Source organism: Gopherus evgoodei, chromosome 1 (assembly GCF_007399415.2).
Source record: "Gopherus evgoodei ecotype Sinaloan lineage chromosome 1, rGopEvg1_v1.p, whole genome shotgun sequence".
Lineage (NCBI taxonomy): Eukaryota > Metazoa > Chordata > Testudines > Testudinidae > Gopherus > Gopherus evgoodei.
This window is the reverse complement of record NC_044322.1, coordinates 147,343,136-147,368,157: the sequence shown is the minus strand read 5'-3', so window position 1 is coordinate 147,368,157 and position 25,022 is coordinate 147,343,136. Positions and strand designations below refer to the sequence as shown.

The following is a 25,022-nucleotide window of genomic DNA, read 5'->3' as shown; positions in this document are numbered from 1 at the left end:
AACAGCTTCAAAAAGGATAATTATATCTCTCTTCAAGATAGGTGGTTAACTAAAACGCATTGTCGTTATTGAAGAATTTGCTTGTGTATCAGCAAATCTTATTTTGAGAGGAAGAGAAGGGTTATTTTTCTAATATTCAATATTGTACTACTTTACACCACCAAAATAAGATTGCTCAGGTGGATGCTGGGTAAGACGAGAACTGATAAACTATGTAATGAAGTGGTATGAACCATGATGTAGGTAAATCCCCTCATGGAAAAGCTGCGGGAGTATCAACTGAGATGACTGATCATGGGAGAGAACAAGATGTGGGATCTGTTTGTCAGAGAGTGAAAGATCTAGTAGTCACATGACAAAAGACCATGAGAAAGACCCAGATAAAAGTGGTTTTACATACTGAAGGAGGACAATGAGAAAGTCAATATCAGCCTGTAAGATGCACTCAACAGAAATGCTTGGAGATGAAAAACAAGAGTGGCCAACCCCAACTAATGGCACAAAGCAAAAGTGAAAAAGAAGATTAAGACATAGATTCAATATTGTATGTATGCATATATATAATACATTCACCTTTATAAGATCATATATATGTATACACATTCTGTGAGCCAAACTAGAAAAAGGGTGACACTAATGAGCACACATTGTTAAAGAATAGACCTATCATACTGTCAGTACAACTCAACAAATCTGGTTTCTAGGAAGATACACTGCTTCAAAACCTATCAGATCACCTCTCAGTCAAAAAGTACAAAACTTTGCAAATCACACTGAGTACATTCTATTAACTAAGAAAATGGGACAATCAATATGTCTGATTTAGATTAAGTAAAACATAGAATCATAGACTATTAGGGTTAGAAGGGACCTCAGGAGGTCATCTAGTCCAACCCCCTGCTCCAAGCAGGACCATCCCCAGATTTTTACCCCAGTTCCCTTAATGGCCCCCTCAGGGATTGAACTCACAACCCTGGGTTTAGTAGGCCAATGCTCAAACCCCTGAGCTATCCCTCCCCCCATGACCAAAATAGAATTTAAAGAACACTGATTAAGGTTTTAATATGGGCTGTGGCCTGAAAGACAGACCTGCAAGATACAGTTCCGTGCTATTCAGATGATAAGCATTCATATGTGGAAAAGTGTAAAGAAAAGATCATTATGGTTTATGAAAAATATTTAATCAACTATTAAAATATGTGATGCTGAATTTATGATCACTGGCAGTATATCTTTAAGTACATGTTAGGAAATAATGGTTTAACAAGATAAAGGCTTTTCAACAAAACTTCTATTGCAACACGCAGGAATAGTACATTTCTTTCACTGTCAAGGAACTTTCCCATCTGTCTAACTGATCCAAAACAATCTAACATGTACAAAAATTTCAGCCATGTGTGATACTGAATGTGATATTGCAAAAAAAAAAAGTCACTTTAAAAATGAGCTAGACATTTAAAAATTGACAAGCTGCACAAAACACAATAGGTCAGATCTGTGAGTCCATCTGAGCAGTTCTCAGTTCAGGACTCAAGAGTGATGGAAGAAAGGTGACTGTATACCTTTTTTTGCATTATTCTGATCCCTGGAGTAGTTTGGTCCTCAAAGTAAGACAAGTCAGCCCCAGGGCTACTCTAAATTGTGCTCAGTGGTAACGGTGTCTCAAGAACTTACTCTGCCCTAAGATCCCCAAAGCCCACAGCATGCTTCAGCAATGCTTCCCATTCTAGCCAGGGGCTCCCCCATGCCAGAGGTATCCCTAAGTACCCTGGTAGGGAAGGTTTTTGACTCTTCATGCCATCACAATCTGTCTGTATACAACAATTTTGGCCTATTTAGTAATAACTTGATGTCCTTTCTCCAATTCAGAGCTCTAATGTATGTCCATGAAATGGGATGAATAGAAGAGCAGAAGAATAAACTACCCCTTATGTGTCATGTTTAACAACACTAATTAAATGGCCACACCTTTTCTAACCAGACTTTAAAAATAAATAGCTATTGCATCATTAGTTTAGCTATTCTTTTAGTAACATAACTTTGTTGAACACAAGCCATATTTTGAATCAGATTGCATTTATCCTGGTCATCATCAAAAGAAGATGATTAAGTCTGCTCCGGATATAGTAAAAACTGTATTATTTTTTACTTAAAAATACTTGTCAATTAGTTTAACATACTCAGTTGCCGCATCAAAAGTGTTTAGCCATTGTGTCTTGGAAGTAGAGTTCAATGATTCTCAGTGGTCATTTTCCTAAATCAATAAGATTACAAAGTTGTAAACCTAGTTGTACAAGAATAGTTCTATTTGAATTTTCCAGAAAGTTGTATATGTAGTTTTAGTTAAGGGTGTGGGTTTGGATGGGTATTTCTCTTAGGTGACCATATGATTTTACACAGTAAAATATTTTAAGAAATATATAGTACATGTTAAATTTCAGAATTTTTGTTTGTGTGTTAGCTGCTATTGTTAGACAACAACATAATTTCTAAATCTTCCCCTTTTTCTAACTGGCATGTTAGATACAATTACTGAGAATAATGCTATCTTAAGAACCCAGAATGCAGTGTGAGGCTGAACCAGTGCCTGAAAACTAAATGGAAAAGTGGATCCACTCAGATTACCAATATGAAAATAGACCTTAACAATGCCACCTCTAGAAATATTAAATTATTTCAAGGTAATGGCAAGCTAAATGATTAAAACTCTGACCTTTTCCAATGTTCAGACCACTGAGTGTGAAACTTCTCACATTACATTTCACTGTGTTTCTCATGGATTGGGTCGTACAGTTTTAAAGCCTAGAGCTAAAAAATGTACATCCTTTTATCTGCTGGAACAATGTGAGGTCAGTAGGTATGTATGTATGGAAGGGAAGGAATACTGTAACAGAGCCTAAATATAAATGTGGAGCTAGGGTTTTTTATGTGTTTTGGGGTTTTTTTTATTTTGGATCATGAAAGTTGACAGATTTTAGTTGTTCCTAAAAAATGAATGCTTCATCAAACTTTTCTCCTGACCCAAATTATTTTAATCTTTTTAAAAAAAAATCCCAAACTAACTCAGAATCAAACCCTTCAGCAACTATTTAATATGCATGTAGAACCCCGACAGATCCTCGTAGGTGAGATTGAACGTGGGACCTCTGGAGCTAAATGCATGAGTCTCTAAGTCAGGGGTCTGCAACCTCTGGCATATGGCTCACCAAGATAAGCACCCTGGCGGGCCGGGCCAGTTTGTTTACCTGCTGCATCTGCAGGTTTGGCCGATCACAGCTCCCACTGGCTGCGGTTTGCGGCTCCAGACTAATGGGGGCTGAGGGAAGCGGCGTGAGCCAAAGTATGTGCTAGCCATGGCTTCCCGCAGCCCCCATTGGCCTGGCTTACCCTGGCGAGCTGTGTGCCAGAGGTTGCCGACCCCTGCTCAACTGCATGATCTAAAAGCCACATGGCTGTTAGCTAAGGCTGTAGCACAGTCATTAATCTTGAAGTGATCTTGGTGTCACTGGATAGGGACATAGCACCACGCCCAAGAGATGTGAGGGTTACACATGCACAGTGAAAAGGAGAAAGACAGGAACATAAGAACTTCCATACTGGGTCAGACCAAAGGTTCATCTAGCCCAGTATCCTATCTTCCGACAGTGGCCAATGCCAGATGTCCTAGAGAGAATAAACATAGCAGGTAATCATCAGGTGATCGATCCCCTGTTGTCCATTCCCAGCTTCTGGCAAAGAGAGGCTAGGGACACCATCCTTGCCCATCCTAGCTAAAAGCCATTGATGGACCTATCCTCCATAAGTTATCTAGTTCTTTTTTGAACCCTGTTATGGTCTTGGCCTTCACAACATCCTCTAGCAAGAGATTCCACAGGTCGACTGTGTTTTGTGAAAAAAAAATTATTTTATTTGTTTTAAACCTGCTGCCTATTAATTTCATTTGGTGACCCCTAGTTCTTGTGTTATGAGACGTAGCAATTAACACTTCCTTATTTACTTTCTCTACATCAGCCATGACTTTATAGACCTCTATCATATTTCCCTCCCCCACCTCAATCATCTCTTTTCCAAGCTGAAAAGGAAAGTTTCACTTTCAAACTTCCAAGGGAATATTAAATAACAGTAAGAATTTAAAAAGTATCTTGAGAAAGAACTCCCTCTTTTAAAATGTCACTGCTGAGGATAAAAGTAACTCTGCTAAGAAAGAACAGCCTGAAACTTTGTCTGAATTAAAATTAACTCTACTGCCACTAAACACAACATTTTCAGAAAAAAAATCCATGTGATCAAAAAGTCTCCGTAGGTTTAAAGAAATCCTTTCCCAAAAGGATGCAGACATGTTTTCCTCAGTGGTTCTGCTGAGAAGAAACAGGTTCCTGCCTGATGCACTAATGACAACTACTACTGAATAAAAGACGACTACATTCCTGACAAGTTCCTGTGGTCAATAACTAGTCAAATCCTCATTCTAAAAATAAAATAAAAAATAAGAATTTATTTCCATCCAACACCCTACTTGCTAATTTGGGCTCAAGTTATTTTCCCAAGAAAGGAGAGTTTGATGGAAGAAATACCAATTGTTTTTCCCATCTCTGGACTGTGTCATGGGGACACCTTGGACAAGTTAATTAACATCTCTGTGCCTCATTTACTCTATATGTAAAATAGGAATACAGATTATTTCTATACTTTTGTAAAAATTGAGGTCTATACATGAAAAGTTCTCAGTATTATTTTCATTATCATCTGCAATGAAATGGTATCCATAGTAGTAATTTCCAAAGTAGATGGTGCCATTACTGGCCCATTAGCAGCTCTCAGGTTTGAATTCAACTACTAACTGCACAATTTCAAAATATAACATAAGACGCCTATATCAGATGTTCTTAAAAATGTTATGCTGGTTGCTAAGGTTAGCTTCTGTTTTAAAAATGCCTAATAGCTTATTTGCCTTGAAGAAAACAGGAAAATCTATTCTAGTTCGATTAAAATAAATTCCAAAACAGTGAACAGCTGAATCTTTTCAGATCTTTATTTGGCCAGTTTTAACTGTTTCCCATGTAAAGAACACAGGAAAGAATTCTATGGGTAATGTACTGGACTTTAAAAGATGGAGAATCATTTGTATAATCTCCACTCCACCCTACCTTTTCTTTTTAGAAATTTTGACTATTTCTTCAATAAACGCTAGTCTGAAAAAAATACAACTTTAATTATAGCACCCATATGCAATCATTGCCTAATATTACTGATTATCACAAATGTTGATTTTTACTGTGAAATGTTGTGTTTTACTGACGTAGCTCCATTTGATTTAAAGAGATGAAACAGATACATAGTGACATACTGCAAACTTTTATAGTAAATGCAAAAGAGAAGGATGCAGAATTGTCCAATTCCTGTGTGCAACCTCAAAGAGTTGGTTTTTGAGACAAAGTGTGGTGTGTTTCACTGTGTTTTCTAAGGAAGGGAGAAGTCCAGTAGAATATTGTAGACTTGCTAGCATTGTGATTCCCATTTGCCTAGAGAAGGATGCAGTTAAATATGTTTTGATGAAAGTTTATTTTTAGAGAGATCAGTAAGATCAGCTTCTTTAGAGAATGAAGGTGCTAATCCTTTTGTAACAATGATTCAAGCTTGATATTTTTCATATAATTTTAAATGGAAATATATTTTGTTTTGTAATGTTCTTACTTATAATGGTGCCCTTACATTGTATATCATTTTTACAGAAGCAAGACCGTGATGAAAGCCAAAGCACTATAGAACAAAATATCCTTTGAAGGTCAAGCCTTTGGCAATGTACACCAGTTTATTAGAAATGTGTCCGTGAGGGGCGTGAATTAGCAGCACTTTGACCTCTGGACCAAGAAGATATGAGGACTTGGGCTTATGCCCAATGATAGGACAATAACATGCAGGAAAAGTTCTTTTCTTTTCAGATGTCTTTTAGATGAGATATTAAACTGAGTTCTCTTGAAGCTGTTCTGATGGAAGTTATAAGCATGATCCAAAATTTTCAGACTTGCATGCCTAAGGTGAAACAGCTATATCCAGACGGCTTTAAGTACCAAACTTTTCCCAGCTGCATTTGAAAATATTGTTGATGGTGCTTTGCCGTGGTATGTTGGCCAACCATAACAGAAGAGATTTTAATATCCAGTTATGCTCATATTATATTGCTGAAGCACAGAATGTCTGTCCAGTTTGCCTGCAGTCATTAAAGAAATACTATCTAATGCTTTTCAATACCTGAAGTGTAATAAATTCAATAAAAAACATATTTTGTTCTATAAATAACATGCACACACTTAATATATTTTGTTATTAAGAATTCCTAAAGTGCTTAAAAATCTAGACTATCCATAGGAATCCCTTCATTTACTACTGAAATGCAGAGTGGCCGCCATTCAACAGTTCACAGCAACATCCCACTTCCTTGCTTATACTGTAGTGCGGAAAATGTTGCATTCAGCTGAGATTACAAGGAGAATTAGGAAGATAGAAGATAGTCACTCAGGATATCTGGGGATTAAAACTACTAATATCATGAAAAGTGCAACAGGATATTTAGTGACTTCAAATAGTTAATGTCTCAGTTTTACATCTCATCCAAACAGAAACACCTACAACATCATAGTGTCCTCTAAATAGTTCTGTAGTGACACAAGACAAAGAGCATACCTATTTAATCTTGACCATACCTAAATGTTCATAGCTGAGCACCTATCCAATCTGAATCCAGCTGCCTCTGCTTCGGTTGTGAGCACTTGTAGGATGGGTCACACAGTATGATCTCTCCTGATTCATGTTTGAAATAGCTTTAGAAGGAAGCATAGTGTTTACAGGACTACACGTAATATTGTGAAACTGATAAAACAAAACATGTCTGCTCATAGGTATCTCCTATGCATAAATATACTTACTGAGTTTTAGCAACTATATTTAGAAGAAACTCAGATACAGGAATTCCAAATTTCCAAAGAAACTAGTCTCTAAGAAAAACGAACCTCTCAGGTCATATTGCATCTAACAAACACTAATCACTTTTTTATGTGGATACATCTCATTAAGCTTCCTGCTTCCTTTTATTTGTCTACAGCTACAGCATCAAAATGACTGTCACAGGAAAAAAAATTAAACAAGGAAATACTGAAAATAAATAAAATACATAAATAAAAATGAGCAGTATAAATGTGAGATATTGGTTAAGTTAAATTTCATGAGTTAAACTGCTCCTCTTAAATGGTAAATGTCAGAAGTTTGCCCATATTCACTGCATGTGAGAAAAAATATTTGATGGTATTTTGATATGATGTGTTCTCCACTCCATTTCTGTTACATCAAAGATGCTATGTTTGCCGTCCCAGGTGCTATCATTTTCCTATTTGATCCACACCAGTCAATTCAGTTACTGGTGTTTAAATGATAGTTTACAGCAGTTTGTCTCAGCAATAAAAGCTATAGTGAGACAGGCAGCTGGGCATATCCTGATAGCATGGATGACTTTTTACAATCAATGCCACAGAAATCTATATTTATTAATTTTTAGCTGCAAAATCTGAGTCAAATACTTCATTTCATAGGTATTTTCTTTGGCAGCCTATCTTCCGTGCTGCATTTGAAAATAATTTGTAACATGGCTACAAGAATTCGGGAGTACAAAACAGTATTTTTTCTTGATTAATATTCTTTACCATATTTTAAATTATCAAAATAGGGGGGGAAATCCCAAAGCGCAACATTTGGCAACATAAAATTAAACAACTTCTTGAGTTACTTGTTTTGTAGAATGGCTTTGCCTACCAGATCAATATTCTGAAGCGAGGTATGGCTCCCTGCTGACTTGACTTTTGCCTTCACCTTATTCCTCTAACCATCAGCCCCATGGCACACAGTATGCATTGTTCACTACTTCTGCAATAAAGTAGCTAGGTCAACATTATTCTACTTGACATTAATGAATAATCATGGACAGAATCTTAATAAATGTTAATAGTATGTCCCTGTTGTGTTTTACAACACACTACTATTGCACATTATGTTTAATTTGATGGTATAGAATTTTATATCAAATATGTGTAACAAGGTGCAAAAAAAAGGAGGGTCACATGAATAACTTACACTTTTTACCTATTGTACTTTCAGTATCTTTATTTTTTTCTTATTTTCATAAGACATAAAATAAATATATCATTTGTGAAATACTTAGATACACCATTTATACAGTTGTTTTTAGACTAAATACTATAATTACAATGGCTTATTTTTATTATATTGTATTATAGGAAGGGCTGGTAACATCACTTAAGGTAAATCAACACTTCCCATTCAGAATATCACAGAAATGTATGGCTGGAAAGGACCTTGAGAAGTCACCTAGTATAATGCTCTGCATGGAGGCAGATGAAGTATACCAAGACCATCTCTGACAGGTGCTTGTCTAACTTGTGCTTAAAACTCTCCAATGACAGGGATTCCACAATCTCCCTTGCAGAGCTTAACTATCCTTATAGTTAAAAAGATTTTCATAATGTTTAACTGAAATCTCCCTTACTGCAAATTAAGCCCATCTCTTCTTGTGCTGCCTTCAGTGGATATGGCTCTTTGTAACAGCTAGAGTGACCAGACAGCAAGTGCAAAAAATCAGGACAGGGGCTGGAGGGTAATAGGTGCCTGTATAAGAAAAAGCCACAAAAATCAGGACTGTCTCTATAAAATTGGGACATCTGGTCACCCTAGTAACAGTTCTTAACATATATGAAACTGTTCACACTTAACTGTTATCAAGTTCCCCACCCCGTTGTCTTTTCTCAAGATTAACACGGCTAGTGCTTTTTAAAAATCATTCTTCAGAGGCCTGGTTTTCTAAATCTTTTATAAGTTTTGCTGACCTTCCCTCAACTCTCTCCAATTATTCCCTATTGTGCATTTGATTTTTCCTTCCAAAGTGAAGTATGTTGCACTTCCCTTTACTGAATGTCATTTTCTTGAATTCAGACCAATTCTCCAATTCATGAAGGTCCTTTTGAAGTCTAATCATGTCCACTAACAGGTTTATAACACTTCCCAATTTCATGTTATCTACAGATTTTGTAAACATACACTCCATTCCTTTAATGAAAATATTGACTAGTACTAGGCCCAGGACCAAGCCCTGAAGTACCCCACTAGATATACCTTCCCAATTTGACAAGGAATCACTGATACCTACTCTTTGAGTACAGTCTTTCAACCAGTTGTGCACCCACCTTATAGCAATTTCATCTAGACCACATTTTTCTAATTTGCTTATGAGACTATCATGTAGGACAAAAGGATTAAAAAAAATTAAGATATAGCATGTCTACAGCTTCCTCTTATCTACCAGGCCAGTAACCCTGTCAAACAAGGAAATTAGATTTGTTTAGCATGATTTGTTCTTGTTCTGACAAATCCATGCTGGCTATTACTTATAACCCTATTATCGTCTAGAAGCTTACAAATTGATTATTTAATAATTTGTTCCAGTATCTTTCTGGGTATTGAAGTTAGTCTGACTGATCTATAATTCCCCAGGTCTGGTTTGTTCCCGTTTTAAAAATAGGTACTATGTTTGCCCTTCTTGAGTCCACTGAACCTCACCTATCCCCCATGAGTTCTCAAAGATAATTGCTAGTAGCTCTGAGATTGCTTTAGCTAGTTCCTTAAGTACCCCAGGGTGAATTTCATCAGGCCTGGTGAGTTGAACACATCTAAATTTGCTAAATATTCTTTAACCAGTTCTTAGCCTATTTTGGCTTGTGTTCCTTTCCACGAATTGTTCATATTTTAAGACAGTTTCAATTGCTTTTAAAATTGTCAACATTTAACCATTTTAGCAGAAGTTTTCCATGTCTGCCTTGGGCTGATATTTTTGGTGGGTTTTTTTGGGAGGCAGCCAAAATGGTCCAATAGTTTATGAGAACCAGACTAAGGATAATTGTTTTGCCCATATTAAAAAAATTCTTGAAACTATTTCTCTGAAATGTTCTTTTGCCGCTATACTTTGGAATATGGATTTGAAATTTGGTAGGGGTTGCCTTTTGTTTAATGGATGTTCCTTTTGCCATTCCCATGAAATATGGGCAATTTATAATCATGGAACAAGTGGGGAGGACAGATTGGATGAAGAACCCATAGAGGAGACTAGTAACCATTATGAGCAGTGAGACAGACTGAATGAGGATGTTGACTATGTCACGTGAAGAGGACTTATTTATGTTTCTTTTAAACCAGCTGCCTGTTAATGTCATTGGGTGACCCCTAGTTTTTGTGTTATGTGAAGGGGTAAATAACACATCTCTATATTCTCCATACCATTCATGATTTTATAAACCTCTGTCATATCCACCCTTAATTGTCCCTTTTCTAACAAGGACAGTCCTAGTCCTTAATCTCTCCCCATTTGGAGCCTGCCCCATACTCCAAATCACTTTTTGAACTTATCTTTATATTTTCCAATTCTAACGCATCTTTTTTTTTAAGATGGGGTGAACAGAACTGTATACAGTATTCTAGATGTGGGTGTCTCATGGATCTATGTATTGGCATTATAGACATTTTTTATTTTATTATGTATCCCTTTCCTAATAGTTCCTAACATTCTGTTAGCCTTTTTGACTGCCATTGCATATCGAGTAGATGTTTTCAGAGAACTATCTATGACAACGACTCCTTCATGAGGTCTTGTATATTGTTCCATTGCTAATTAGTAAAGGGGCACCACTGGTATACCTGATTGCTCTCAGGTATAGCTCACAAGGTCATCATGAGCCAATTATGCCCTAATTCTTCTAAGGGTCATCGGCCTCATGACAGGTTGTTAAAGGCACAGAAATTAAAAACAAAACAAAACATAGAAGGGGTGTGTTTAGAACTCATGAGGTTTCTGACTCATAACTCAGGACACCTACCTTAGAATTAAGACTATTTTGTTGGAATAAAGCAGGAACAGTAATATCAATTTTATTTGCTGCCTCCTTTCTAGATGATTCTCTATGTATATTCTTCAGAATGTTGCAGGGACATGTGCTGAGGGAGAATTCTCAGCGAAAATAGCAGTGGCTGCTGTAGGGAAAGTTAGGGTTTCTGGGGAGCATGGTCAATAAAGAGCGAATGTGCTTATTTTGAGCAGCAAGCTCTACTGAGCATGATGTGGAATGTTATTGTGATTTTTGATATCTTATAACTCAGGACATCTCAACAGATTTTTTATGAGGCCAGCAAAAGATGTAGTTCTGACTCAAGACTATCTCCCTGCTGCTAAATATGACAGCACTGGAATTCCAAACAAACAAATGAACAAAACCCACATGGAATAATGTCCTAATGGTAACAGCAGTCAACCTTAATATAGCTCTCTCCATAATAACAATTTAAAAGATAATTGAGTAGAGGCAGCATTTTCTAATACAAGTTTGAGCAGGGGACAAGGAATAAAGAATCCTAGGGCAAAATTGTGGCTCCGCAGAACTCAAGGGCAAAACTCACATTGATTTCAATAAGGTCAGGGCTTTATCCCTAGTTTCTAGAGCTGGCTGAATTATTTTGTTGCAAAAATTCTACAAAAAAAAAAAAAAAAAGACTTTTTATCTTCACAAATTGCTTGCAACCTGATCCTTATTTTGATGAAGGCATCTATCCTTCACAGGTATTGTCTTAAAAATGTAATAAAACAAATTTCAGCTTCTCAGCTCTCTGTGAGCTTTTTACTTTGATTATTTGATATTCTTTAATCTTGTGGTGTTACTGGGCAACTCAATCACATTAATGTTTTTTTCCTATTTCCTGACTGAATGACTAATAACTTCTTTAAACAGAAGATTGACTAAATATGAATCATCTACTCTGAATTTTCAGATGAATAATTTTTACGCTGAAATTTGTGAATTTTGGGGGGAATTACAAATGTTTTAGTAAATAAAATTGTTTGTCTGAATGCTTGAATAATATGACCTATTATTGTTTAACTGTGAAGTGAACTTGCAATTTATATTGACAAACTATTTACAAATTACTATTGGGTCTACTGCATTTTATTTGGATTTCTTTGACATTGGCTGGGAGATCTTGAGTAAGCTTTTTTTTTTATGTTTAATGATTGTAAAATGGATACTATACTTTCCCACTTCACAGGCCTGTCGCAGGTATCATTAATGAATGTTTGTAAAGCACCCTGAGATATCTTAATGTATCTCAAAGAGTTTTCAATGGAAATAGGTATTATCAACACATTTTTGTGAAAAATGTCAACATAAAAAATTCATTCATTCTATATATTATTAATTGAAAATGAATTTTGTATCAAAACTAGGTATTCAATAATCTATTCTGAAAACATTGTTTATAAGAAATTTTAAAATAAAATTCTGAAAAATGGGCTCATTTTGAAGGGCTTTAAAAATATCAAACATTTAAAAGTTTGGGGCAACTAGTTTTTCATTTTTCAGCCAGCTGTATTTATTACTATATGCATCTTATCATCTGAAAATTATAGTCTATTAAAAGGTAAAGAAGGATGAGGCATATTTTAGAGCTTGCAGAATTTTCAAATTATTTTCTATATACAGTACTTGGAAAGGTGGCTTTGTCTGAGCTCTTGTATCCAAACACTTCATCAAAGGAAACTAAATGTTAAGTAATAAACCATAATCAGATATCCAGACTGGTAACCATAATGGATGCAAAAAGTAAAACAAATTTTAATATAATCACCAAAGCAAGGCACACTGTAAATGAAAGAATTGTGTTAAAGATGTTGAATTGGGAACATTAGCAAAGGTTGAGAGAGCATAATTTAAAAGAAAAAAAACCCAAAAAACTAAAGACTGCCACTTTGCAAATATAATCTCCTTGATACTATTAACAATATCTACTATGACTTTGCAAGTGAGATCCAAGGGAACTGACTTCCACATTCTAGATAAGGAAATCATATTTCTCCCTGACGGGCAGTGAGATGAATCAGTGCAGCAATATACTAGTCATTCTGGCATGAAATCCAGGCTCACACAAAGTTTTAAGCGGACATCATATGGAATCCAAATGTTTGTGAGTCTATAGGTTGCTGGGGGTTTAACATCAATTCTTGAGTCTAAACATAATGGAGCAATTCTTTCTAATATGAAATAAGTCTGATTCACTGACCTAGTTCTGCTCAATGTAGATTTTTATGTTTTGTTTCAATCAAATTTTATCTGACAAAAGATACCAGAATAGTTATATAATAAATACAATATAATAGTACCTTACAGATTGGATGCTGAAGCAGAACTGTCTCTGTCACAGAGTAATTTTTATTATTATTAACTATTATTATTACTACTACTATTCCATTTCCTATAGTTAGGAAATACAAAAGTACTTTAACTGAATCTACTGGGAAATGTATACTCCTTTCTCTTTGCATGAGCATAGCTAACTAAAACACTCTTCTAGAAGAGGTGTGAGAATTGTGGCAACGCCTTATAGTGCCATGGCAGAATCACAGAAAATAAGGGATACATTTTGTTAATTAAAATATTAACATTAAATTATGTACAGTGAATGAGTTTGAGTAGGGTAATATTTATGCCAAGGGTTTGATCTAGTCTTTGTTGGCCTGAGTGTTGGATTGCCTATTTCTCTTATGTAAGCATGCTTAATAATGGTCACAGCTGACAGAACAAAGGTGATGTTTTGTTCATTGAATGTATTGTGTTGGAAGATATAAATGAGAGGAAGTTAATCAGTACAGTAAAACACAGAAAACATCATACTAAAAAAGTCCCTACACTAGGGAAAAAAACAGAAATATGATGACATGAAGACATGACAACATAAAAATAATGTAGACAGGAAAAGTTATGAAAACTGAAGCTTGTGCATACATAGGGTATAGGTTACATAGGACACAATGCTTGACTTTGATTGGAAGAAAGCTAATGAATATGTAATACGAAAAGGCAATGATCCCAATGAACAAGTCACAGAAATAATGGGCTAGTAACTAAAGGAATGAGACTGAAGGAGAATGCCAGATCAAAAGAGAGATTGCTATCATGAAGCTGAGGAGAGCTTTCTGGAATTGGGAAATTTCCCTGGAACTGGGACCCTAACTGTTCCTTCTATCTGTTTACTGTATGTCATAAATATATAATCAGAAACTGTAGGTAACAACAATTCTGTCTGAAAATTTATAAATAAAGAGAAACATTAATTAAACCTAAATTGGGTGGTGTGTGTCTCAGTTTCCCACCTTACGTGCATTTATGAACCAGTAAACATGTTGTCATAAACAGATAGTTAAGGGTTAATAGAACAGGAGTACTTCATGTGTCTTTTGCCTGTAAAGGGTTAACAAGTTCAGTGAGCCTGGCTGTCACCTGACCAGGGGACCAATCAGGGGACAGGATACTTTCAAATCTTGAGGGAGGGAAGTTTTTGTGTGTGCTGTTAGTGTTTGGTTGTTGTTCTCTCTGGGTTCTGAGAGTGACCAGATGTGCAACCAGGTTTCTCTCCAATCTGTCTCTGATACAGTCTCTTATATGTCCAAAATAGTAAGTACTAGGTAGATAAGGTGAGTTAGGCTTATGTTTGTTTTCTTTATTTGCAAATGTGTATTTGGCTGGAAGGAGTTCAAATTTGTATTTTGTTGAAAGGATTTTAATTTGTACTTGTATACTTAGGCTGGGAGGGTATTCCCAGTGTCTATAGCTGAAAGACCCTGTGAAATATTCCATCTTAAATTTACAAAGATAATTTTTACTGTTTTTCTTTCTTTAATTAAAAGCTTTTCCTGTTTAAGAACCTGATTGTTGTTTTTTTTTAATTCTGGTGTGAGATCCCAGGGGACAGGATCTGGATTCACCAGGGAATTGGTGGGGAGAAAGGAGGGAAGGGGGAGAGAAAGGTTAATTTCTCTCTGTGTTAGGATTACTTTCTCTCTCAGAGGGAGTCTGGGACGGGGAGAGAAAAGGAGGGGGGAAGGTGAATTTTCTTCTCTGTTTTAAGATTCAAGGAGTTTGAATCACAGTAATCTTCCAGGGTAACCCAGGGAGGGGAAGCCTGGGAGAGGCAACAGTGAGGGAAAGGGTTTACTTTCCTTGTGTTAAGATCCAGAGGGACTGGGTCTTGGGGGTCCCCAGACAAGGTTTTGGGGTGACCAGAGTGTACAGGCACTGGAATTCCTGGTTGGTGGCAGCGCTACAAGTACTAAGCTGGTAATTGAGCTTAGAGAAATTCATGCTGGTACCCCATCTTTTGGACGCTAAGGTTCACAGTGGGGAATTATACCATGACACATGTCATGTATGTAAAATGAAAGAGTGTATTTCATATCTCTAGTATAGCCAAATTCTTTAGGATATCAGGATGGATAAGCAATTACCTTCACAATTTCAACCCAATTTCAACCTTATTCCATTGCTATGTTACTTCATTTTGACTCACTGAAGCAGACAGAAAGAGAGCATCAACCTTACTCACTACACAGAGGACAGGTTGTGTAGTTTTTAAATTAAGAAAAAGTGACCAAACAACATTAGCCACATATATTACACAACAGTAACTGTCATCATAATATACACAGGAATCCTATAACTTTTTTTATAGTTGGCAATTACCAGACATAATGAACATTTATAAAGTTCTAGGAAAAGGTATCCTTTGGGCTAGCAGGATTTGTCAAAAGCATGTGACAAATAGTCAGTGCTTTATTGCTTCAGGCTTATTGCCTGCTTTAGGCAAACATTTTGCTCTGTAATGTGATATTCAGTTAATACCTGAAGCCCAAGTTAGAAACCTGGGTTGACAGTTGGAACATCATCTATTAAGATCAGTTGGGTTGCAGTTACACAGTGAAGCTGATTTTAGCTAGAATTTGGATGCCTGTACTTGAAAAGTAAATTAGCCTATACCTGGCCATTCCTCCAAGCATGTATCTTCCTGTGAGACCAGAAATTATATTAACTCTTCACAATGGACTAGAATGCAGCGAGGGTTGGAATACTCTAAGTTCTGAGCCATTTGGAGCTTGAGGGCTATAACATATTCAGTCAGGCCCCATTGCTTTGCCACTCTTCAGTTTGTGAGTTGCCTGATTTTCATTCTAATATATTGTGATCCAGCCCTCCAGCTTTATACTCCTAGGATAAATAGAACTTTAACTTAAAAATACTTTTGGGGGGGCAGAAGTGGGGGATGGGGTTGAGAGTGTAACTTACAACTTGAACTTATACAGCTACTACTAACATAGAAGAATTCTATCTACAAATTGTTCTAAGTTAGTAAAAAAAAAATATCCACTATTACTCCCTTAGGCCCCAGTCCTGAAAAGCACTTCAGCATGTGAAATATCCCAATGAAGTCAATGAAACTACCCATGCACTTAAAATTAAGTGCTTTGCTGGATTAACCATTAATGCGACAATCAATTTACTTCATATTTGCTTTTTCCATTGTCACTTCAACAATCCCGTGACTTTCTTTTAGGACTAGTGGAAAAATTTCTTCCAAAGCTCATTTACAATGAAAAATTAGAATTTTAACTAGACAAAAATTTTGGTGGAAAGTATCCATTTTCATTGAAAAAATGATTTTTTGTCAGACAACTGAAAAATAAACTTTCTAGTTTTGAGTATATTTTATCTGAAATTTTTAAACTTTTAGAAACAAAATTGAATATATATATATATTAGTTTTTGGCTGTTTAGCAAAGAGTTTTAATAATTTTCCATGCAAAACCCCACTTTCTGACAAGTTCTATTTTGCTTGTTAAGATAACTGCACACAGTATTTTTGTACCTTCTCAGGAACTCCACCAACCTTGACTAACTTTTGGAGGTCCTTTTTAAACCAGGCTGGTTTAATTATGTCCATATTCCAAACTATTAATATGCTTTCCCAGCTTAAGAACTTTCACTTTCTCAAGTTTTCTTTATATTTTGCATAGTATCTTATGAACCATACATTTTATAATTCAGGGGTTGACTAGCTAATAGCCACATACAGCCATAATACAGTGCCAAAAACACAACTAACCAGAGAGACTAATATAATATTTATTTTCTACTGCTCTGCAACAAAGGCACATATAAATCAAGCCCTATGCATCCTTGAGAAGTTTAGAAAATATATTTCTTAAAGCAGATTCTGCAGTTGACCCTAGGTCACAATATAATATAAGGCTATTATAGTTTTATGGTGTAGTATCTTGCACCGTAAAAGAACTAGAGCAAGAAAAATATGATAATTTGTAAGAGAGGACTCCCAGATTTCTAGCTTTGTTGGATTAGACACTTACTTTAAAACCATGTTTTGTTACCCCCATACTGGAATTTCAGATTGACTTTTTCACAGCCAATATCTCAAGATCTGTTGGCAGAAACCAATACTCTAATGCACTTCTCTTGCTCCCCTGCACAGATCATGGACAGCAGTGTAGAGAGGAGAGCAGCTATTGTATGTTACTATATTGCTTGCACCAGATAACTGCACATGGGCACCTCTCTCCCAACCAGCCCCACTCCACCACACAGACACCTTGGCGGTTAAGGGGAATGTTTTGGGAAGAGTGTATGTCAGTTACTTGCAAACAAGCAGCAATGTGTATCTATTCCCACTGAAACTGATGAGAGAAAGGAAGCAGGAAACCAGAGTTGTGAGAAGGTAAATTTTTGTGCAGTGATGTCTCAGCTGTTTTCAGGCATTCTGGGACCTTAGGTAGACAAATGAGTTCCTGGGCAAAGCCAGGAGTGTCACTTTGGCTTTGTCTACACTTTTCATTCCCATCTCCTGTAGATATACTTGTGCTAGCTCTGACTGAGTTAGCATGCTAAAAATAGCATGAGCTATCCATCCTGAGTACAAACCTGCCTGGACCCCATGAGCACAAACTCAAGAATCCAAGTTGCTGCTCCTTGCTGTCCATGCTACCACTACTATTTTTTAGTATTCTAGCTTGATGAGAAGTAGCACAAGTATGTCTACAGGAGCGGGGAATCAAATCCCTTGGTTATTTGCACTGCTGAGGCTAGGGAAGAAGTGGAGATCATAAATGCACAGAGACAACAAGAAGTAACCCATTATGGCACATTAAACACGCTTTTAAAAACAGTATACTGAGTACTTTAATCTGTGTGTACTCAGAATTTGGATATGCTTTTGTCAGGTTTCATTGTCAAACTGTTCATGTGGGCTCAGACAAGACTTATGAAAATAAACATCTGAATATGTAGAAAGGTCCACATTCATGGGTTCCACTCTGCATGTGCAAGTGCTTCTTTGAAAATCTGGCCCTTGATCGCCATATCTGGTGATCGATGAGATATTGAGTTTAGCAGCCATGTGGAAATGACTGATGGTGGATAACTAGTGGACTAATGACTAGTTAGTGGATTAACACAAATGCTTTCATGACTAGTAAATTTCTGCAATTACCAGCTAACGATCAGACAAGTCAATTTGAAGGCAAATGTTCAATCCCTGTTGTTTTAAATACTTTATCTGTTTTTCTCAAATATTTGAATTCTATGTTCCATTAATAAAACCATGTATGCTCAATTACTGATCATAAAGGTGTCCTTCAAGGAAGCATTTATCATTTCTGTGAACAGATACATACCTCCTTCTGGGTGTATTCTTGCATTACATTCAATGTACTATAGCAACATGACAAAATATTAACTGGAAAAAAGAATGTATCTCCCAAGATAAATTCTGAAAATCATAAATGCAAACAGAGTATAATTTAACTTAGTAGCCACTAACAAACTGGCTACCAATTAATGTTAGGTCTTCCATCATTGGGTCCACATTAAATATTTCTCAGGAGTAACCTTTTCATCAGCAAAATCTGTTTTTGACTGCCTCCTGATCTTCAAATAATTTTCTTGGCATGAATATTGAGAATGCATACTTTCTAATCTTTAAATTGTCAAAAGATACACAGATGCAGTTTCATTTATATCACTGAAGGTAATTCTGGACTAGCTGTACAAAATATTGAAAGCCATATGATTTCAAGACAAATCAAAGTATAAAGGAATAATCTAAAGCCTTTTTGACAGGGACACAAACAATGAGCAGCACACAGTCTCATTCTGCCTACAAATGTAACATCTGTAGTAAACATATGGAGCTGCCATGGAAGAAAAGCTGCTAGGTTTGTGGAGAGAGACCCTAATCAAAGTGATTGATGCTGAATGTGATGCAGAAATTCAGCAGATCTCCTTTTTGAAGGAAGACACTCCAGAGATAAATATAAAAAGCTGTAATAAATGGGACAGGCTGCAACACCTGTAATACCCCAAGGATGAATGTTAATATACTTTTGAGATATGTTAGCCATGAATCATTTCCCCGAGTACTATACATAAAAAATATAAAGTAAAAAATGAAATATTCTTGCTAAGGTAACGTTATCACATATTCACCCAAAGAGACATTAATTAATTAATTAATTATTATATTATATTATATTATATTATATTATATTATATTATATTATATTATATTATATTATAATGTTTATAGTTAGCCATTAGGATGTTAGATTGTTTTATACTAGCTTTTTTCTTGTTGTGGTAGCAAGGAATTGTTTTATCAGTTGCCTGTTGTATAAAGAAGTTGAAATACAATCATTTAACAGGATTCAAAACTAGGACTTAATCTAATACATTAAATATTAAAGACTAGATTCTGCTATTCTGAAAAATACCTATGTGTGGGAGGAGTCACACCGAAGTCAAGGAACAAGATATTACTTAATATGTGTAACAATGGGAAAATCTGACCCTAAATGTTATAACAAACTATAAACATTAAAAATATATATACTTAGAATGATTATTACAAATGCTAGAGAAAGCAAACAAATATTAACCTTGGAATTTTCTTTAGCTCCACTTTGGGATAAATTAAAGGTATTCCTCACATGTACAAATAGTATCCTCATCAATAGGAATGCATGAAGGGTTAAAAGCTCTTAAGTCTGTGATGAGCCAGGTCGGTAAGCAGTATGCAAGTCTCCCATGAGGCCTGATTAGAAATGCCACTGCTATTCCAGTCATTTGACCTCTTGAGCAGGAACTGTATGTTCCGTCAAATGGTCTGGCATATGTGTTTCATGTGGTTAAATGTTCAATATGGGCAAATGCAGGACTTCAAATTATGTATCACTTGTGACCTAAGCAAAATTTAAACATCAAGGTGAAATCTTGGCCCCATCAAAGGAATAGAAATTTTGCCATTGACTGCAATGGGGCCAGGATTTTACCCCTAGAGATTAGAGTTGGGGATAGGAGAAAGAAGACTTGAGGTTCTATTAATGGCTTGACCAATCACCTGATACATATCTGTGGGCAGTCACTTCACCTATCACTTTCCTTAACTACAAAATGGGGATAAAGATACTTTCCCAGCTTCAGAGAAGAGCCATGCAAGGTATTATTAATTAATTATTATTTTATTAATGAATTGGTAGTGTACTCTATTAGCTATTAAACCAAAGGTCTGAGACAACATTCCTTACTCAGGTAATACTCCCCTTTACCTTAACAAAGAGATTTGCCTGAATACATTTTGCAGATTGGCAAGCCCAATGAGTGAGGTGACTGGTTTTCTTCCAGCAATTGCTTTTTTTTTTTTCTTTACTCCTTTATCATTATATCCAGCTCTAAGGGGCTGTGGGCCCCTCACTGAAACTTAGTGGGTTTTTTGGTTGGCCCTCTCCAATACCAAAGAAAGGGAAAAGGCTAAAAAGAAATCAGGATCCTGAGACTGACAGTCCCTGGGGTCAATGAGGAGAGGCCAACGTTCCAAGTCAGCTTGATTAACAGGACAGGCCAGCCAAAGAGGGAGTCAGGAACCTAGGGGCCCATCCTCTGTGTGAGCTGGAACTGCCTAAACCAGAGCTGGGCAGAACTAAGGGGAGAGCAGCAGCAGACCCAGCTGAACTGGAGGCAGAGCAGAAGCAGCCACAACTGGACAGCCCAGAAGGCAGTACTGGGCTGGAGCCAGAGCAGCAGAGCTGAGCCAGAGGAGGAAGAACTGGGGTCGGAGCAGCATGTAGCCAGGGAGCTTGAGTAGCAAAGACCAGCCACACCGACAGGGAGCCTGGGCTGTGCTACAGCAGAGAACTGTGGGGCCAGAGCCAGGATCACAGACACCATCTGTGCCATCAGTAATACAGGAGCTGAGAGCAATGAGTGGCTGGGAAGAGAGAGGTGGAGACCCTGCACAGAGAGGGCCCAATGCAAGGAGATGTTGCTAGAGAAGAGAGCCTGGAAGGCTGGACTGGAGGTGAGGGACGTGAGCCCAACAGGAGGGCCAATACTGGGGAGAAGTGTCCCTGCCACCTAGAACCTGAGGGTGTGTGGCCACCGCCACAGCAGGTGTCTTCCCCACAGTATCACCACAACTCAGCCTAGTCCTTAGAGGAACACCTGGGATGAGTGAAGAATAAATTGTGAACTTTGCTTAAATTGCAGAGACTGTTGCTTATGGTGTCCCCATGCCCTCAGGGTAAGATGTCTTGTTTTCTTTAACTTTTTCCATCATTTTCCTTATTTTTCTTAAGGTTTCTCTTTAATACATTGTATTTGGTTTGAACTTAAAGTAGTGATCAGTGGGTCAGAGAAGTGACTGGTCTGGAAAGAGTACCCAACAGTGGGGGCACTCTGTCCTAAGTGACCACAAGACGGGGCTTAAGTGTCCCAGGAATCCTAGGCCCAACCTTGTCAGGGTTATGGTTTTAGGTTGGATATTAGGAAAAATGTTTTCACTAGGAGGGTGGTGAAGCCCTGGAATGGGTTATCTAGAGAGGTGGTGGAATCTCCTTCTTAGAATTTTGTAAGGTCAGGCCTGACAAAGCCCTGGCTGGGATGATTTAGTTGGAAATTGGTCCTGCTTTGAGCAGGAGGTTGGACTAGATGACCTCCTGAAATCCCTTCCAACCCTGATATTCTATGATTCTATGAGGACTCTGCCACAAAGGAGAGTAGAAGGGGAGTCCTCAAGGTCAAGTTTAGGCATTTAAGTAAAGGGCAGGGCACGCTCCAGGCACCAGCTCAGCAAGCAGGTGCTTGGGGCGGCCAAGGGGAAGGGGTGGCACATCAGGCTCTTCGGTGGCAATTTGGCAGCTCAGTCCCACTTGGAGGGAGAGACCTGCCGCCGAAGAAGCAAGCAGCACGGTGGAGCTACCGCCAAATTGTCGCTGATCACAATCACAGCTTCCCCCCCCCCCCACCGCTTGGGATGGCAAAAACCCTGAAGCCAGCCCCGGGAGTCAGAGCGAGGACTCAGATCCTTTCGCTATCTGATTCCACTGGGATAGTGCAGAAGCCAAGAGAGTTCCCCACAAGAGCGGAACCATTCCCCTGCTTACACAGCCAAATAAGCAGGAATATATTTCTTTTGGGGTGTATAATCAACCACACAGGATCTATGAAAGGTCATTTCCACAGATATTTGGACAACTTATACTTCAGACTTTGCTACGGTTGTAGTTTCAATCATATATAAAATAGCCATAAGCTGTTACTCAATAATTACCTAATTTTCACAAAAAACAAAACGAGTTAGTGTAAATGTTTAAATAATGTGATAAATGCACATACAGTTCATATAAAGGCAAACAGATGAACTATGGCTCCAAGAAAGTAATATTCTATGTACCACCAAATCCTTGGAGGCTGCTAGTTTGCATGCATATTTATTGTTCTATTAATAATAGTGGCTTATAGGTGTAAAAAAAATTGTTATAAACTACTAGAAAATGGCTAAGCACAGCTAATGATTTTATACTTTAAGCACTGGGGATATATGATTGACATTATGCTATAAAATCTGAAAATATTAAAGCTATTATTCTGAGTTAAGCCAGAAAATGTCTGCAACAGTTCAAATAATAACAAAAATATATTACCAGTAAATATAAATTAAGGTAAAAATAAATTAGGCATTAGAGTTTCATGGTAAGTTTCCTTGCTATCACAGACTAGAAATATCTGTTTTAACCTCTTCCTCCTTCTATCTTTTTTTTTCCAGTCCCTGCTCGGTTTTACTAGAAATGTTATGTAAACTAGTCTCTCTTAAAAAAAACAAACAAAAAAAAACAAAAAAACCCACCTTTAAAGATATTTGTTACCTCATGCAAATGAAGTGAGCTGTAAAATATTACAGGCACATAAGTACAAATCTATGATGCTAATTCGGAACTATTAGAGATTTATTTTTTAATATAAAACAGAAAAAAACAGTTTTAATGGGTTATTCAGAGTAAATAATTATGTACACATTCAAATAATAAATAAAATCCACAATAAATAGAAAAGCATATTTGCGGACCAAAATAAACTGGCAATGAATCTTATAACCAAAGGACTACTATGTTATCATTTCAATGCTATTCAGTCTAGAGTATTGTACCTGAAACTCTCAAACTCAACAATTAATTATTTCAATTATCATGGTTATTTAAGAATGGATCTACATTAAACATTCTCTTACTTTAATGCAGCTAAAATTTCCCTGCAGCCTGTATAATTTCCTTGTACTGTGGATTTTCTGTTTTAACTACCTTTCTGATTCTAACAGAGATCATACTAGTGGTGGCTGACCACACCCTCTACTTCCTCACAGCCCCTGAAAAAAGGTGTTTGTGCTGACAATTCCACATCTAAAATGGATCCATTCTCAAGATTCCATTGCAGATATGTCACATTGGCAGATTTTGATTTTGTGTGTCTCTCTGTGTATAATTTCAATGGATAATATCAAAGTTTGTTTTTAAGCATTTTTTAATTAATTTAAATATCCACAGGTATGGGAAATTATAGGGAGAGGATCAGACAATTATTTAATGAGTGTGGATATTGAGATCCAAAAAGTTTAAGGTTTATAAACCATTAATATACAAATTGTCAGTTCACCTGTCAAAATATACAAAATAAATACCCTTAAATCAACAAACCCTACCTCTTTTTACTATTCATTTACTAGTCCCTTTGTAACAAGCCTTATTCAGAAGTCTAAATCACTGAATTTTGACTCTAATAAGTTCTCAAGCAGCATTTTCTTAATTTGCCTATCTGTACATTTTGATTATTATCGATGGAATTATTTTTTGTTGATTTGTGTGCATGTAAGGTAAAATTGACGTTTACCATTAAAAACTGAATCCTTCCAAACCTATAGATACGTTATGTCAAAGAAAAACTTTTAGAAGAATCTGTACCTATGGATGAACATCGCTCCATTTAAATTGCTATACTGGTAAAAATGAGTAACCATGTAAAACTGGCACCTTCCTATACAGCACATCCACTCCTCCTTCTGTTGTCTGAGTCATCTCTGCTGAGTTAACTGATCTTGTAAATGCTGAGTGCTGTCAAATCCTGAAGTGAATGAGCTTTGATGGTGCTCAACACCTTTATAGTATATTTTATTCAGGTTCTTATAATGTGCCTATCATTGTAGTATCTGAATGGCTGGAGTTTTTAAATAGCTGTGTACTCCTGTTTAGCAATACTGAGCAAATAAGGAGTGTCTCACAGACTGAACTGGGTTTATTTTTATACTGGCAGTGCTCATGTATCGTCAAGAAAATTATGGAATAAGACTCTGATCCCGAAAATACTGAACTCTTCTTACTCTTACACAGGTGTATAAGTATTTGTAGGATTGGAAACATAGCTAGATCAAAGGTCGCCTGGGTACGTTTACAGGGGCTGCACTCATACTCCCCAACTGCAGCGTGGACATACCGGTACTCTAAATTCTAACTGCAGAACCTCCACTACTGCAGATGATGTGCAAGTTAGAGCACAGACTGATTTTCTTCTCCCAGACTGAATTTCCTTGCAAGCAGTTAGAACCCCTTCCCACCCCACTAGCTTTTTTTTTGCTTGCTCTCTGAGCTAATCTGATACAGAGTGAAAGAAAGACTAAACAAATATGGAACTCCATATAGCCATTCCTACTGTCACCTTTCATGGTATAACTATGCTGATACATGTATTGAA

General features: G+C 36.8%; 1 protein-coding gene across 2 annotated transcripts in view; it reads right to left on the bottom strand.

Annotated features, from left to right (window-relative positions):
• Positions 1 to 25,022, bottom strand: part of IL1RAPL1 (interleukin 1 receptor accessory protein like 1) — a 1,148,381-nt gene that overhangs the window by 764,882 nt on the left and 358,477 nt on the right. The window lies entirely within an intron of this gene.